Below are 18,401 nucleotides of genomic sequence, written 5' to 3'. Positions count from 1 at the left end.
CCACCAAGTCCCCAAGGCCACTCTGCAGACATTTGCTGAGCCCCTGAAGATACACAGCCCTGCCCTCCAGCAGTTCCCCTTTGGGCAGGGGAGCTTGGCACCCAGGAGACTTCCCAGAAGCAGGTTGTTCTCTCTGTGTCATGGGGACTTGAGAGTAGGCAGAAATTCCCACTTGATCAAGTCAACATCTTGCCTTCAAGTCTTGGCTTCCGTTGGTTAATAGAGGGATGTAAAGTGAAGCAGTGGGGATTCGCACGCCTGGGAAAGCCAGGGCTAGAGGAGAGATCGACTCTCCCTCTCTCCTTAAATAAATAAAAAGACGGAAAGCAGTAAGGGAGGGAGGGAGAAAGAGATAGAGCCAAAAATGGTATCCACGAGAAATAGATAGTGGCCATGACTGCACAACGATGTGAATGTAATTAATGCCACTGAATTGTGCACATAAAAATGGTTAAAATGCCAAATTTTATGTTATATGTATATACTTACCACAGTTAAAAAAAAATAGTGTAATATACCTCAAACCATTGAACTGTACATTTTAAATGGGTGAATTGTATGGTATCTGAATTTATATCTCAATAAACCTGTTTTTCAAAAATTTGTTATCCATGAGTTGTGTGTGTGTGTGCACGTGCACATGAGCACAGACACAGGACAGCAGGAGAGATTGCCAATTTCTGAGTTAATCTACTTTGGGTGGAAACATCAGAGTGAGGACTAGACAAAGGTTGGGAGGAGAAATGTAACACGTCTGCTCCTTGTTTACAGGTGCCCTGGAGGAAGGGAGAAAGATGTAAAGTACGATGGATGCTAAAACAATATCATAATAGTACAGGCTTCAAATCGTTTTATAAGAGGGAGGATTCTCTGCTCTCTCTGTGTACTTTGTTTTCAAAGTCGGAGGCATGGCCAGCTCTGCCTGTAGAGGCTGGTGTGACTGGTGTGAAGGTGTGGCAATTAAAGATCAAGCCGAAGCTCCCATTTTCCAATGAAGCATCTGATTGTGCCTAGGAATGCAGCACATCTCTTTTGATTATGCCTTGGAGCCAATGTCCCTTTTCCTGGAGGCACACCGTCAAGGTCAAGGGGGCGTGGTAGAGGTGATGCTGGGTCTGGGTCAAAGACTGCCTCCCTTCCTGGGAGACTTTGAGTGGCTGGTGGGTCGCCTGGGCTTCTTTGGCCATAAAATGCTGATGATGATACCTCCCATGTCTTCTCCCTGGAGTAGTGTGAGAAGTGAAATCCAAACAACATGATAAGTAAGCCTTCAATAAACTGCGAATCACCGCCCTTGTGGAAGTTGTTCTGGATGCACATAATAGAAAACCTAATAAATGAGCGAAAAAAAGAAGGCACTGAGTTGAAAGGGTACTGGGAAATCTCTCAGAAACCACGGGCAGGGAGTGAGGGTCTGGAGAGCTGGGAAAACAGGCAGCTCACTCCCTTTGGCTCCTCTGTATATTCACCTGTCCTCATTTTCCTCCCTCTCTGCAGATCGTCTTCTGTTGTTCTGGCTTGCAGGCCAAATATGGTCACCCCGTGGCACCTGCGATTGCACACCCTCCATTCAAGCCGTGAGCCCAGACTTTTCTCTCAGGTCCTCATTCACATCGGTTCAGCCTGGGCTGGGGGTGCACTCCTTGTCCGACGAGCCATGAGTGTGGGCAGGGGTCACACCTTTGTTCATCCCTGTTGGTATAAACTGGGCAGGTACCAGGAGAGGTGCCTTCTACAAACACGATGGCAGCATCTAGTGGTCCGAGTACAACAGTCAACGGAAGAGTGAGTTATGATTTGAAGAACCTTCTCTCACGGTGTCCCTGTCTCTGCTGTTTTCTGTGAGTCCTGTCCTGTGAGCTCTGTGGAACCTGGCCCTGGCTGGGCACTGAGGCCAAGCAAAGTGAACCAAGGTGAGGCTGGAGGCCTGTCAGTGAGCGGGGCTGGGCCTGTGGGGTGCCTCGGGGGCCCTGAAGCCACCCTGCAGCTCCTCTGAAATGGGACCAGGCTGTTCTGCTTGTGCCCAGGGGTCCGTGTTGCCTTTCTCACAAAATGTTTTACAAATGAGAGTGGGTACAGGTCATAAGAAACCCATTTCAAGCTAGCTTCAGCAAAAAAAAGGAGATTATTCTGGGGCTGCTTTTCTGGATCCCTCTGTCCTTTCCCTCCTGCTGCCCTTTGAGCCCTTCTTCTGTTTCCCGGCTGTCCACTCAGAGACAGACGTGGTGAGTCCTGCATTGATCTCCTCCCATGAAAGGACAGTGAGGAAGATGCTGAACTAAGGGCTGCTGACTTTTTTTCCTTCTTTTTCTTTCATTGCCTGTGGTCTGCAATTACCCATTCCCCTCTTGGCCTTCAGAGCTGTGAGAGGGTGAGCAGGTGTTGAGAGCAACTCCGTTCTTTTTGAGTCAATCTCATTGCGTGGAAAAGGTCCAACTCTCTCTGGGGAGCTGGCAGCTCCTCCAAGGCCAGACCACTCGGCAAGGCTCCTAAGAGCAGTGCTAGCCTGTTTGGCGTCATGAGGAGCTGGGCCAGGCCTGCTCGCCTCGCCTCCACGAGCAGGTTGCTTCTCAAACAGGTGTACAGATAATTGGATGCCTTGGACAGACCGCAGTGGTGTAAGGTAGCCACCTTACCAGGCTTGCAGGAAAGAAAAAAGAACAACTCTGAGCTTAGGACACTTCTGCCCCTCAGGTCTGTGCCGTCCTTCCATTTCTCTTCCATCCTCCTCTGCTATTGGACACAGGGAAGCCAGTGACTTACCTCTGGCCATAGGCCTGCTCTGTGCGCCATAGAAGATGCTGGCGGTGGGAAGGGCAAGGGGGAGAGGGAGGGGAGGTATAAAGAAGAGCAGGCCTCTTCGTTGCCCGGAATCTAAGTGGGCAAACACATTGAAGGTCCCTGCAGGACTTGAGCCTTAAGGATTAACCCTTAAGAAGCTACCAAGGTAAACAAGTACATGATTACATTCACAGCTAGTTATTTGATAATAATAACTGGCATCTGTTCCCAGCACGGCTCTAATCAGCTTACATTTGTCCGTTCATTTAATCTTCACAGTTCTACAAGGTAGACACTTAGATTAGCTCCATTTTACAAATGAGAAACTCGAGGCACAGACTGGTAAATACCGTGCGCAATTTCATTGGGCGAATAATGGCAGAACCAGGATTTGACCCCAGATAGCTCGCCTCCAGAGTCACTCCTTCAACTGCTTCCTGTGTTATCAGCCTCTCATGATACAAATTAAACACAGAGGACAGGGTGGAATCAGTCTTTGCTCTTGTGTGCTGTGATAATATAAAAGATGCTACTAGGGAGAAGAAATATTTTTAAAGTCTAACCATTGGAAAAGCAAGTGTTAGCAACAAAAAGTTTCATGACCCATTCAAACCTCAGTGGTTAGTTCGCAATTCTGCTAACTTCCCACAAGAGTAAAACTGGCTGTTCTCACTGCTGTTAACAGAGAGGAGCTGTGACCTTAATGTGCAGGGGGAGGGAGGACCAGTCATTATTTAAGCAATGTGATCTGATGGGAAGGCGGTGCTGGAAAGTGAACAAAGGTGGGAATTATTGCACTGCAGCTCTCCCTGACGTTTATTGTGATTTTAAAATCTGTGAGCATATGGTAACTGCTGGAAGCATGGAATAGCAGTTGGAAACCATAGACGTAAGGAACAAACAAGCTATTCTTTTTTTTCTGTTTTGAAAGGGAACATGCTATTTTTTAAAATTGAAGTATAGTTGATTTACAATATTATATTAGTTTCAGGTGTAGAACATAGTGGTTCAATATTTTTATAGATTATATACTCCATTTAAAGTTATCAGAAAATATTTGCTATATTCCCTGTGCTGTACAATATATCCTTGTAGCTTATTTATTTTATATGTAGTAGTTTGTACCTCTTAATCCCCTACCCCTATCTGGCTCCTCCCCACTTCCCTCTCCACACTGGTAACCACTAGTTTGTTCTCTAATATGTGAGTCTGTTTTTTATATTCATTCATTTTATTTTTTAGATTCTACATATAAGTCATAACATACAGTATTTGTCTTTCTCTTGTACTACTCCTTCACTTTACGTCTCCTTTTCCCACAACCCATTTTTGCTCCCAAATCTGAAGAAGACCCAAGAGGAAAGTCCAGAACAAGATATCTCCTCTTCTTCAATCCATCCCCCACACATCATGTAAGAGTTTTTCCTCTCCTGTAACAGAAGTTAGCATTTTGGTTCTTAGCTATGGTATTTCTATGTGCTGTGCCCTTTCCTGGTTTCGGTTGGATCTTAAATTCCGCTTCTTTGTTTTATAGGGCTGGATGGAGAGCTGGAAATGTGGGGATGACATTTTGTTTGAGATCCATGGTGGCCCTTGGGAATTCAGGCCAAGGGCTACTTCTCTTGCCAGTTGAGGGAGCCCCACCGTGTGGCTAGGCAAAACCCATCCCCCTCCCCTAACACATACCCCCTCCCCTACCTGGTTATCCAGCAAACTGCATCTTTCCCATCTTGTCTGACTCCTTTGGGTGCATCTGGTGGTGATGTCCATCCCCCTCTCTGTGCCTGGTGCTGATTCCACTTAACCTCTGTCTTAGTCCGTTCAAGCTGCTATAACAAAAATACCACAGACTGGGTGGCTTATAAACAACAGAAATTTATTTCTCACAGTTCTGGAGGCTGGGAAGTCCAAGGTCAAGGTGTCAGAAGATTTGGTGTCTGGTGAGGGCCTGCTTCCTGGTTCATAGATGGCTGTGTCTTCTTTTTTTTTTTTTTTAAATGATTTTTAAAATTATTTATTTATTTATTTATTTATTTATTTATTTATGTCTGTGTTGGGTCCTCGTTGCTGCGCATGGTCTTTCTTTAGTTGCGATGACCAGGGGCTACTCTTTGTTGTGGTGCGTGGGCTTCTCATTGTGGTGGCTTCTCTTGTTGCAGAGCATGGGCTCTAGGTGCGCAGGCTTCAGTAGTTGTGGCATGCAGGCTTCAGTAGTTGTGGCTCATGGGCTCTAGAGCACAGGCTCAGTAGTTGTGACGTGTGGGCTTAGTTGCTCCGTGGCATGTGGGATCTTCCCGGACCAGGGATTGAACCTGTGTCCCCTGCATTGTCAGGCGGATTCTTAACCACTGCGCCACCAGGGAAGCCCCAGCTGTGTCTTCTTGCTTTGTCCTCACATGGCAGAAGGGCTGAGGGAGCTGCCTGGGGTCTTTGTTATGAGGGCACAAATCCCATTCATGAGGGCTGCACCCTCATGACCTAATCACCTCTCAGAGGCCCACCTTCTAATACCATCACCTTGTGGGGATAGGTTTCAACATTTGAATTTTGGTGGGGGGCGGGGAGACAAATATTCAGTCTATAGCAGCCTCTCTCACTATCTAGTTCACATGTTTTGTCTCTTATAAATGGTAAGATTCTGGAGGGTCTGAATCATGTTTTCTTTCTTTTTTTTTTAAATGATATATATTTTTTAAGATCTTCAGATAATGCCACATGACTCCATAAAGTTTCTAGAATCTACACAAAAAAATTGACCAAGCTTCTAACTAGTCAAAGCAATGAAGAAAATACAATTAGATACAAGAGTCACAGAGTTCACAAAATAAAAACAAAGCAGTGATTATAAGTAACTATGCAATAAATTTGACAATCTGGATAAAATTGATAAATTTCTTTCTTTTTTTTTTAATGCAGCTTACCAAAACTGACACAAGAAGAAATAGAAACCCTTTAGTCTTTATCTATTAAAAATAAATGATTTTGTAATTAATCAGAGGCTTAAAAGCATTAAATTCTATACACATTCATATGAAATTTCAGCAAGTTAGAAACAGAAGGAACCTTATCCAACTTGATAAAAGTGGAGATCAAATGACAGAACTGCCCGTGAGGGACTTAGACTTGGGTCACAGGCAGAGCTGCCCTGTAGCTAGTAGTGTGGAACGAGTTAGGGACCATTTTCTCTGACTCTGGCACCTTGTGAAGTGGGAATTTGGGCATCTGGAGACAGCATAGCCATGACATTCTTATGTCCACTGGCAGGGGTAAGTCTCTGCCATGCAATTTCCCAGACGATGGGCATGAATAAAATGGGCATCTGGGCAGGACAGGGAAAGCTGTGTTAGGCGCCTCCAGAAGAGTGAAGTCAGGGTAACAGAAGGGGTTATGACTGGAAGGGATATGCAAGGGGCTTCTGGGGCACTGGGAATAATCTCTTTCATGATCTGGGTGCTGGTTAAAGAGATGTGCTCAGTTTATAAAAATCAATTCAGCTATCCCCTTTTAATACACACACTTTTCTCTCTGTGTATTACACTGCAATAAAAAAGATTTTAAAATAATTTAAAATGCTTTTAGCCTCTATGTGTCCAGCACCAGGAGTTACAAAGATCCCAGTGCCTTGGCCTCTTCCCTTGAAGTTCAAGGGACTCAGAGTCTAGGGTCTCCTGAGCCACGGGACTCAGGAAAGCTCCTGTAGAGAGGCCACGATAACACAGTGTGAGAAGCACTCCTTCAGTGTGGCTGCAAGGGGACTGGGAGAGTCAGAGAAAGGGGCCTGAACTCTGCCATGGAGGGTCATGAAAAGTGAGTTTTAAGCTGAGGCTTGGAGGATGGGTAGGAGCCTTTTCCATAGACCAATGTGCAGATGTTGGGAAGGGGGAGGAGGAGAGATGGTGGGAGGGAGGACATTCCAGGTCCATGAGAAAAGAAGATAAAAAACTGCCAATGTCCAGTCCCATCAAATACACAGTCACAGTAGAATAAATAATGTCCCTCAAAGCAAAACATGCAGCCTATTAATACAGGCTTATGACAGCTATTGGACACATAAGACTTACTGAGAACAGGGGTGTGAACCATGTTTCCTTGATTCACTGCCTGACTCACTCCATCAGCAAGCAGTGCTGTCACCCCCCGTGTCCACATACATTCATCTTTTTTAGGCTTAATGTTGAGCACACTGCCTTTGATCAAGAAATGAATCCACCACTTTTCAGAGATTTTCCCGTTTTCTGAATCCCCTTCTTCTTCCCTAACCAAGTTGCTTTGGGAACTAGGGAACTAACTTCCCCTCCTCTCATAGTGAGAGAGGTCTGGAAGTCAGTTTCATGGGTAAACTGAGGCTCCCCCAGGTGCTTGCCCTTTCACGTAACAAGCTGTCCCAGAAAAACCAGTTTGGACAGCAACTTCTTGTCTAAACACATCTCTAGAAAGCCCCATACAGAGAACACTAGTTTCCTATGTGATATCCACTCTCTCTTTCTTTCTTAGAAACAGACCCACAATGTTATTCCAGGTGGCATGTATTCAGTAAAAAGACTATGATTCTCTGCCTCTCTTGTAGAAGATGAAAGCAGAAATTGTTGGATGGAACTTCTGGGAAATACTTTTTTGCCATTCCATCCAACCTGCCTCCTGTCATTTGAAATGTGGATGTGATGGCTGGAGCTGCAACAGCCATATTGAGGTCACAAAGAAAAGACTAAAAGAATCACAAAGATGCAGTACTAATTTTTTTGATTCTTAAGCCACTGAACCAATGCCAGTAATTACCCACACCTGTATTTCACATTAAAAAAATAAATAGACCATTGTGTTCAAGTCACTGTAGTCAGTTCTGTTACTAGCAACTGAAAGCAATTCCTAATTGATACACTGAATTAGAGAGAGGGTAGCTCAATGAATACTCAAAGGCCTTAGTTACAGGGAGCTGAACTCTTATAAAGCCACAGTTCTCAGAAATTCTTCCTTTGCTGACAAGCCCTAGTGCCAATCTTCTCTGAGTTAAGTGAGATCTTTGTGGTATTCCCAAATTTAACTTCTTCAGTGAAAATGAAACATGAAAGCCACCGGGCTCCCTCCCTAGATAAGCAGTTTTAGGAAAGCAAGTCATCATCTCCCTTTGACGTGTGGTCACCTGGTAAAAGCATTGCTGATACCATGCCTGTGAGCTACATGTTGAAGTTCTCCAACATCTGGCAGCTGAGCTGCTACTGGCTTTTTTAAGCACGAGTAAAACCAAGCATTCAAATGTTCCCAATTTAGCCCCTTAAGCATTACGTTGGGCGCCTCTACCTTGGCCCACAGCTGCCAGCAATTCAAAGCTCTTTCTTATACAGACATTTTCAGTTTTTTTAGTCTGTGCGTTCTCCTCATTCCCAGTGGTGGTAAAGTCACACTGGAGGAATTTCTGTAGAGGCAGTCACTGTTGTGTCTTACTAGCCATAGGTTTCCCTGGGGCTGGTGTGGTTAGAAGAGAGCAGGAAAACCTGCCATGAAGCTGGAAGCCCCGTGTCCTCTTAACCCCTTGTAAAGAGAGGATTCCTCACTGTAGCGAGACCCTCATCTCAAGCAGCCAGTTTTAAGTCATAGTGGTGCCATGGGGGTGGTGGTAGGAATAGCAAACCCCACTTTCTTTCTCCTTCACACCTGGGCAGGGTGAGAAGCTGGGTCGGTGGAAGGCACAACTGTGGAACAGATGGACTCCATCCTCAAGGGCCAACCATCGCATCTTGTGGACCCCTTCATCTGCTGATGGTGCTGCCCAGGACCTGAGGGTTCTTAGACCACCCTTTCTCCGGTCGTGCGCCAGGTTAATGCCACCTTCTGCAAGAAATGTGTGGAATCAGAGATTATCAGCACTAGAAGGTGCTTCAGAGACTGCCTCACCTCACTTTCTAATTTGACATATGGGTAAAATGAAGTCCATGGCAGAGAGATGACTTGTCTCGAGTCACATTACTAGTTAGTGGCCTAGCTTTAGGTCCTGACCCTAGGCCAGTATGTTTGGCCCAGTAACAGATTTCTTATCTGGTGTTCACTATGTACGAGATGCTGGTGTAAGATATATATGGGGTGTGTGTGTGTGTGTGTGTGTGAGTATAATCTTTCCCATTTTATGCATGAGGAATATAAGGCATAGAGAGGTTAAGTAACTTGCCCAAAGTCACAGCTAGTAAGTGACAGGGTCAGGATTTGAACTCAGGCAGTCTGGCTCTGCTCTTGAGCACTGCACTACCCTGACATACTAGTGCCCAGTCTTTATTCACTTCCAGTCCAGGGGAGGGATCTCTAATAAATTCCTTGGCCAGAGGATTCCTGGCTTGATATCTTACCCCTGGAGGAACGTTTCCCGAAACATGATAGCAAGCGGTACTAAACCAATCAACCAAAACTAAAACAAAACAAAAATAAATTCCATGGTCGAATAAATTTGCAATGTTGTATTAAAACAAGTTAAACAGAATTGTTTTTACCACAGAACTTCTCAGGGCCTTTAATATGCTAATGGACATTGTGAATTCTCTAAGAGAGTCTAAAAGCATTTCCTAAACATTTTGGACCATAGAACATTTTTTCATGCAATGATGTCATCACACAACATGTGGCTTCTGGAAAACTTGATTGAGTAAGAAAGGCAAATTGTGACTTATTATTGTTACGAAAATAGTTTTGACCTCAAGAATCCTCTAAAATGGAAAATAGTTTTGACTCAAAGATACCCGCCCTCCAGGGTTCCCTGGAATACACTTTGAGAACTGATGTCCTAGAAAATAATATATTAAAAATAAGACTTGAAGCACATCATCATGGGCTAATTATCAACTTACCCTTGTAAAGGACAAGGAGAAAAGCAAATGAAAGAAGATAGGTGTGGTTTAAGAATCGGTCTCTCATTCTACTAACTCCTTATTTTCCCTTTTTCTTTCTTATCTTCTCTTCCCTCTCTTCTTTCCATTTAAAAATTCCTTGTTGCTCCATAAAGTATTTAAAGTAGCTTACTCTTTCAGTGAGTCAACATTCTTGTTGACAGAGACATATTTAAGAATAAGTAAAGTGTTATTTTAGCGGAGCTCCTTACCCTTCACCCTATTCCCCCAATTCTCCTCGACTTGCACCCCAGAGGTCAACCTGAAATTTTTATCATTAGCATTTTGTTTATTTGGGTAAAGCCATGTCTTTCTAGAAAGAGGCCTGAGTTCAGATACGATTTGGATATGACGGGAGGTGGGGAGGTGTGACACGTTGGGCTACAGCGTCTGAGCCTTCGCACAAGTGGCTCAGATTAGGGAGCTTGTCCCGGATGAGAATCCTGAGGGACTGGGACTCAGGATGGGGAAGTACTGCAGCGGCTACCTGCATGGGACCCTAGAAGGCGAGGTGCCCTGATGAGAAGTAGCTGCTCTTTCCTTTTTAGGGAGATATCCAAAGGTGCACTTTATTCATTTAACAATTTTATTGGGGGTCTGCCCTTGATCTTAGGTCACTGTGCGTTTATACTAGACCCGAGGTCTTTGAACCTGACCTCAACCTTCAGGACAAAGCCGGTGCGGCATTCGGAATAACCCAGACCAGGTGGGAAAAATGAAATATTATATATGTCCGACTGGGTGGCACAGGGTCCTCCTTTGTAACACTGGCCAGTGCAATGTAATGTCCTTTGCTTACAAGGCAGTTACGCTGCGGGAGAATTCTCCCCTCCCCACAATCTGGGACCAGATGGAGAATCACCAGCTGGAGGGACAGTAAGTGTCCTCTCCCTCTTGAGAACAGCACCACCTCCCGCGCTTCTTTGTCTTTTCCATCCTCTCGGTTTTGGGGCTCCTGCCAGGTGATGCTAACACTGAATCACCAACTCTTATACTTGCCGCTGCCGTGCACCATACGGTGCACTTGAGCCCCAGGTGTGTGCCAGGAGAGTCCTTAGCTGTTTGCTTGGAGTGGGCTTGCACAGTTGGTGTGCTCTTCATCAAGGCAAACCCATCCAACTAAGCGTTTTATAAACAACAAAACAAGTTTTATTAGGAGTTTCCCACATACATTAGTAACACATACTCCTTTTAGAAAATACAGATGAGAAAGCGGAAAAGTCGTCCATAATCCTATCACCCAGAGACAAGGACAGCCAGCTTTAGATGAGAATCCTTCCTTCCCTCCTGTTCTCTCTCTAGCTCTCGCTTCCTATGCAGCTACCGACACCTGTGGAAGGTCCCAGGTGGGGTTCATATGTGGCCAGAGGAGTGGCCACTATTCCACCCTCCCCGCCTTCCACTGATTTGCAGCAATGGTCTACACAGCGGAAGGGGCCAGGTTTTGTGTGTGAATTCTCAGGCTTAGAGGGTAAATGGAGAGGACGGCATGGAGTTGGGCCCCTTTCTGCCTCAGGGATGGATGCATCTGATGCGGAGCGAGAAAGGGAGGAGGAGAGGAACCCGCTCCACAGCTCTGGGTAGAATTCAGTGTGTCCCACACAGTGAGGACTCTGAGAAGTGCAGCTCTGCTCAGGCAAGTGAAGGGAGGGAGGATGTCCGTTCTCCATCATGTATTGAAGCTGCTATTTTTTCTCTTGGGACACCCCTGTTGTGGAGTGGGGTCCTTAGGCAGGGATACCACCCTCTCGGCCAAGTATCTGCCACTTTTAACTCCTGGTTCCTGCACTCACCATTGATGCTGCTTTGGTATTCCTTTTAGACTTCCTAATTTGAAGTCTATATTTAGTTTTTTCTGCACTATAACACGCACAGCAGTTAAACATTAAATCCAAGATGTCATAAACCAGCAGCCTACTACTATTCCATATAAAATGTGTGGGGAGACATCACTAGCATTCACGGGCTGTGATGAATCACCTCAGGTTCTCAGCATCTCACCATCTCGCTTAATTCTTCAAATTAAGCAGGGAAAGAGCTGGGGAAAGTTGGGCTCTTCTGAGGCCAGCACTGGTCAGCTAGAGCGAATCCTCTCTGCTGGCTCAGCTTCTCCACCAGCAGCCCCTGCTGGCTCCTCTGTTTATTTCTGCAATTAGCATTAGAAGGAGACTCATGGGGAAATTTTTGCTTGGGGGCCCAGGATTTATATTTCAGAACTTCTTCCCCTCATTAGAGAGAGTAAGGAGAGTAAGGAGAGTTTGAAAACAATAGCTCTCAGTGCTCTTCCAATAATACTCTTGATAATAATCCTTGGTAATTTCAATATCCTCAAATGCAGTCTTTCTAATACTTAGCCTCCCAGTTCCTCAACTTCCTTTCCTCCCAGTGATGGAAGGAATCCCTTTATGGAATCTTTTTTTTTTCCTATCTCACATGGAATAGTGCTTTTATTTTATTTTTAAAATTTTTATTGGAGTATAGTTGATTTACAATGTTGTATCAGTTTCAGGTGTACAGCATAGTGATTCAGCTATACATATACATATATCCATTCTTTTTCAGATTCTTTTCCCATGTAGGTTATTACAGAATATTGAGTAGAGTTCCCTGTGCTATATAGTAGGTCCTTGTTAGTTATCTATTTTTTATATAGTAGTATTTGTATTTTAATCCCAAGCTCCTAATTTATCCCTCCCCCTAACATTTCCCTTTTGGTAACCGTAAGTTTGTTTTTGAAATCTGTGAGTCTGTTTCTGTTCTGTAAATAAGTTCATTTATATGGTTTTTTAAAAATTAGATTCCGCATATGAGTGATATCGTATGATATTTGTCTGACTTACTTCATTTAGGTGAAGGAAGGTCCACCCATGTTGCTGCAAATGGCATTATTTCATTCTTTTTTACGGCTGAATAATATTCCATTGTATATGTGTACCACATCTTCTTTACCCATTCCTCTGTCAATGAACATTTAGGTTGCTTCCATGACTTAGCTATTGTAGATAGTGCTGCTATGAACACTGGGGTGCATGTATCTTTTTGAATTATGTTTTTCTCCGGATATATGCCCAGGAGTGGGATTGCTGGATCATATGGTAGTTCTATTTTTAGTTTTTTGAGGAACCTCCATACTGTTCTCCATAGTGGCTGTACCAATTTACATTCCCACCAACAGTGTAGGAGGGTTCCCTTTTCTCCACACCCTCTCCAGCATTTATTGTTTGTAGACTTTTTGATGATGGCCATTCTGACTGGTGTGAGGCAGTATCTCATTGTAGTTTTGATTTGTATTTCTCTGACAGTGATGTTGAGCATCGTTTCATGTGCCTTTTGGTCATCTGTGTGTCTTCTTTGGAGAAATGTCTATTTAGATCTTCTGCCCATTTTTTAATTGGGTTGTTTGGGTATTTTTTCCATATTGAGCTGCATGTGCTGTTTGTATGTTTTGGAGATTAATCCCTTGTTGGTTACTTTGTTGACAAATATTTTCTCCCATTCTGTGGGTTGTCCTTTCGTCTTGTTTATGGTTTCCTTTGCTGTGCAAAAGCTTTTAAGTTTAATTAGGTCCCATTTGTTTATTTTTGTTTTTATTTTCATTAATCTAGGAGGTGGATCCAAAAAGATATAGCTGCGATTTATGTCAAAGGGTGTTCTGCCTATGTTTTCCTCTGAGTTTTATAGTGTCTGGCCTTACATTTAGGTCTTTGATCCATTTTAAGTTTATTTTTGTGTATGGTGTTAGGGAGTGTTCTAATTTCATTCTTTTACATGTAGCTGTCCAGTTTTCCCAGGACCACTTATTGAAGAGGCTGTCTTTTCCCCATTGTATGATCTTGCCTCCTTTGTCGTAGCTTAATTGACCATAGGTGTGTGGGTTTATTTCTGGGCTTTCTATCCTGTTCCATTGATCCTTTATGGTACCTTGGCCACTCACACCCATGGCCATGCTCTTGACTTTGCCATTACTAACAATTGTGCTCCCTTCATAATCTCAATTTCAAATGTCCTACTCTCCCATCACAATTTCTCCTTCCAGCTCAGTCTTCTATTCTCTCCAATGATTCTTCAACCTCACTGAGATCTGCAACTGATGGGTCTACCACCTTTTCACTGTTCCTCACCACCCCATCATCACTCATGAGCCCTCACTGCCCTCCTTACCCACTTAGATTATGTGGGGCCTCATTATCACCCTGCCCATTAATATACTATCGATTCCCTTCAGCCCCTCCTTTCATTGTACCTTCTTGGCAAGACCATGATCCTGGCTGAATCTACCTCTGCCCACTGTGTCAGCACCTGCATGGCCAGGTGTGGCTACCTGGTCTTACTTTAAGTCCATCACCACAGCTGCAGGTGGGTCCTTGGTGCTGGCCTGGCACTCCTATTTCATTTCCCTACACTATTATTCTCCCACTCTTGAAGACACTGATTTCACATTTTTCTCCTCCCTCCTCAAACCCTCAGTCTTCTTCCCCCATCCTCACTCTCAGATGATGGCCTTGCTTCCTAGTTCAATGGGATAATAGAACAATGAGCTGACAAGTTCCACGTTCCCACCACCACACCCACCCACCCACCCGCCCACCCTCATCAGTGCCTATCCACTCTGCCTTCCCTCCTAGTACTGGGATGAATTTCCCAAGAGTCGGTCAGCAGTACTCAATGTGTGGTCCTCAGTCCTGACTGGCAGCATCAGCATCACCTGGGAGACTGTGAGAAGTACCAATTCTCCAGCCCCACTCCAGACCTGCTGAATCAGAATTTATGGGGTGGGGGCTGGGAACTGTCTCTCCAAGTGATTAAACAATGAAGTTTAAGAAGCGCTGAGCTAGATCCCTTTCTCTCTCACCTGCTCAGGGATATGCCTCCAGGGGTGGTCCCCTCTCTCTTTTGCATCATTGCACTTTTTCCTCTTTTGGATCATTGTCCATTCCATCCTATAAACAAGCTGGAGTCAAAACACACAACCTCTCTTGATCCCAAATCCCACTTTAGCTACCACCCCATTTCTCTACTTCCCTCTTTCTCTTGAAATCCCCTCAGTTTTTTGCTCCTACCATCCCCCAAAATGAACTTGTTAAGGCCATTTTGGCACAAATTGGCTAGATGGTCACCCAACTCTTCCCTCTTTCTGGCGACACAACTAAATGACATTTCCCAGTTTCTTTGCATGTAAATGAGCCCAGGTGACTAGTTCTTGGCACGGGAGCGTGAACCTTCAGGCTGAGGCATTTGAGCAAGAGTGTGCTTCGATATAGATTGCCCCTTCCCTTTCCAAGGTAACCATGGAGGCCACACACTGAAGATACACAGAGGCTGAGTACCTGAATCACCACGTGGAAGGCCATCCACCAAGCACTGACTGGACTGTGACATAAGTGAGAAATAAGCTTTTTCTTACATTAAGTGACTGATTGAGGGTTATTTGTTACAGAAGTAAGCCTGCCTAATAAAATTACCAGTGACCACCAAATTTCTAAATCCAATAGTGAATTCTTTGTTATTATCATGTGACCAAAGAGCAGCATTTGGCAAAGTTGAACAATGGTTCCTTCTTGCAAAATTCTTTTCATATATTCTTGAGGGCTCTTTTATTCATTTTTTAAAAAAATTCTTAACTCACTATAATATCCTTTGCTAATTCTTCTTCATGTTAGCTGCCCCCCAGCCCTCAGTCCTTAGATCTCTTCTCTGTTAGTACTCATTCCTCCGTTAATATCATCCTTGCACTTGGCTTTAAGCACCTTCTCTACGATAATGATTCCCACGTTTGTATCTCTAGCCTGGACCCAAGGCTTGCTTATCCAACTGCCTACAAGGCATCTCCACTTGGCATCCACTAGACATCTCCAGCATAACATGTCCCAAACCAGACTCCTGATGCCTTTAGTCCTGCTTCACGCATCATCTTCCCCTTCTTAATAAAAATGTTAGCTCCATCCTCCCACTTGCTTAAGTCAAAATAATGGACTAATCCTTGATTCTGTCTCTCATTTCCCACATCCCATTATTATCAATTCCTATAGATCTTACCTTAAAAATATCCCGGGGCTTATCTCACCCTTGCACGGGTGCTGTCGGGGTTCAAGACACTGCTGCCCTCTCTTGCTTACACTCTTGCACTGTCCTCCTAATACTCTCCCTGCTCACATTCTGTCCTGTCTCCATGCTGTTCTCAATAGAATATCCAGGATGATCTTTAGACACAGAAATCAGATTATCTCACTTTTCTCTTCCAGTCTTGCCCCGCCCCTAGTATTTCCCCAGATCACTCAGAATTAAAACCAAAGTCCTTAAAATGGCTCTCAGGCCCTCCATGAGTTGGCTCCCCATCACCTCTCTGACTTCATCTCTTCTGACTCTCTCCTTGGCTGGCTCTGCTCCTGTAACACTATCTTCTTTGCTGTTTCAAGCATATTCTTGCCCGGAATACACTCGCCCAGTTAGTCATAGCCCACTCTTGCACTTCCTCCAAACCCCTGGTCAAATTCACCTTCACAGTGTGGCCTTCCTCGATATAAACTCGTGCCCACCCACCCCTGCACTCCCTGTGCCTCTTAGCACTTATCACCACCTGGCACACTAGACATTTTCTTATTTGTTTGTTTATTGTTTGCCAGTTCTCACCAGAATGTAAGGAGAGCAGACTTTGTCTTTTTCATTCTGTGTCCCCAGAACATAGAACAATGTTAGGTGCACAGTAGGTGCTCCATAAATATTTGTAGAATGAATGAAAGAATGAACAGCTAAACAAGCCAGCTGCAGCCTCATTGGCCCAGGAGAAGAAGCAAATCTCACCAGTTGAGTTGTGCATGTGTGCTTTATTTCTGGTGAATCAGAGTCCTTTCTTGCTCTCCCAGTGAATTTTGTCCCAAGGATCTTGTCTTTAAAGCCTCTTGTGTACCCTGTTTTGGACTGTCTTGGGAGACCTGTCTCTTCCTCATAGAACTGGCCTTGCAGACACTTGGTGGCATCGTACATGACTCTCCAGCACAGGCCTTTGCTCATGAGGCTCCAGGGCCCCGTTTGACACTGCAGGGAGGGTTGATTCCCCCACCTGCTCTCCTACCAGGCACACCCTGAGGTCTGACCAGGAGAGCAATGGACAGCACTGGGTTCTACTTTTGAAAAACTGCAGACAAGTAATCATGGAAACTTCAGAGGAGAGGAGGGAGGTTCGAAGGTCCTTTCAGTCACAGGATTCTTGAGGAGAGATGAGCAAGACTGGGCAGGCTGCTAGAAGGTGCTGCTTCCTGGTCCTCCCCACTCTCTGACACTGTCTCTGGGCAAGGTTGTTGGAACCAGAAAACATACGGCTTTGTTGATGAAAAGCCTGTTTATTCCTAGTACACTGGACACTTTGTTCAGGAATAGTTCATCCATTTGAAAATATTGCCCTTGTAATGGTGCCAAGGTCGTTGCCTGCTGGGGTTATCAGCAGAGTACATGCCAGCTCTGCCTGGGGTATTTTAATAGGTGTATTGCTTCCCTGCCAAAGTGACTAAAGAACATTGCATAGTTAATTTGTATTCAGTCCTCTCCCTGCATGCATTCTTAATATTCAGTTTTTATTGGGACTTTAAGAGAAAAGAAGAGAAAGAAATGAATAAATAGGTTAGGATACAATGAACTGCTGTAAAAAGGAATTTTAAGTGGTTCTGACTCATTTTGGAGTTCTCTGTACCCATTTGATAATAACAATATACTTTGCAAAGCATTGGACAGTTTTCAAAAAATTTTTATATTCATTCTCTCCTTTGATGCTCAAATTTACTCTGAAAGGAAGGGTGATGTGTCCTCTATTTTAGGTGAGAAAACTGAGGCTCAGGGAAATTAAATGGCTTGTGTCAAAAAAGGTCAAAGAATTAAACATGATGGAATGAGCATTAGGATCCAAGTCTCTTAGTGCCTAGGTCAGAGCATGTCCATGCCATGGTAGCGAGCTGGGTGGTATAGGCAAGTCTCTGGAGGGGAAGGATCTAAATGGGTTTGGTCAGAGACCCTTGAAGTCCAGAAGTGAATGCAAATGGAGAGCTACTTTGTCAGTAGCTGTGGCCTTCTGTGTCAGCCAACACAAAATAATAAACACAGTTTCTCATCCTGAAAACAATGTGGAGACCCTACCTGCTGAGTGGCTGATGAGCATGTAGCAGGTGTAGCAGGGCCTGGGGGAGGCAAGCATCCCACGCAGCAGCCCAATGGCATTGTGGGAAAATCTCCACCCTGGGCTTCAGGAGACTGGAGTTCCTCTGCCAGCTCCACAGGGCATAGGTCTACTGTGTGACCTTGAGCAAACCCTGTGTAGGATAGATTCGATCACCTTGGCTCACCCCCTGGTAGAGACAGCTAGCTTCCATCACAATGTAGCCATGGCTGGTGTAAAGAAATACAAAGCTGGCCCACCAAGTTTGTGAATGCCACGAAGCTGGAAAGTATAGCTAATAATGACAAATGACAGATCAGTTTTCTAGAAGATCTTGAGACTGGCTGGAACATCGGGATGGAACCTCTAAGGTAAATGGACACAATTGTACTCGGGTTTAACAACAATTGCATCAGGGGCAGCATTTGTTATTGATCCACATCTTTTCTACTCTTTAGAAAGGATTTGGGAAAGCAAAATGCACATGTTTGGACTGGAGAAGATGTATAAATTTTAGTTGACTGGAGGCTCAATGTAACTAGGGCTGACAAATATGTTACTGCAACCATGGGCTCTACTGACAAAGGTATAGAGCCTAGAAG

General features: G+C 44.5%; 1 protein-coding gene across 1 annotated transcript in view; it reads left to right on the top strand.

Annotated features, from left to right (window-relative positions):
• Positions 1-1,840: 1,840 nt before the first annotated feature.
• ARMC2 (armadillo repeat containing 2) overlaps positions 1,841-18,401 on the top strand; it is a 222,709-nt gene continuing 206,148 nt past the window's right edge. Inside the window, exon 1 of the mRNA XM_059941451.1 lies at positions 1,841-1,913. The gene's annotated coding sequence lies outside the window, so the exon portion shown is untranslated. The remainder of the gene's footprint in view (positions 1,914-18,401) is intronic.

This window comes from Balaenoptera ricei, chromosome 12 (assembly GCF_028023285.1).
Source record: "Balaenoptera ricei isolate mBalRic1 chromosome 12, mBalRic1.hap2, whole genome shotgun sequence".
NCBI lineage: Eukaryota > Metazoa > Chordata > Mammalia > Artiodactyla > Balaenopteridae > Balaenoptera > Balaenoptera ricei.
The sequence above is the reverse complement of the archived record's forward strand: the minus strand, read 5'-3'. Positions and strand labels throughout refer to the sequence as shown.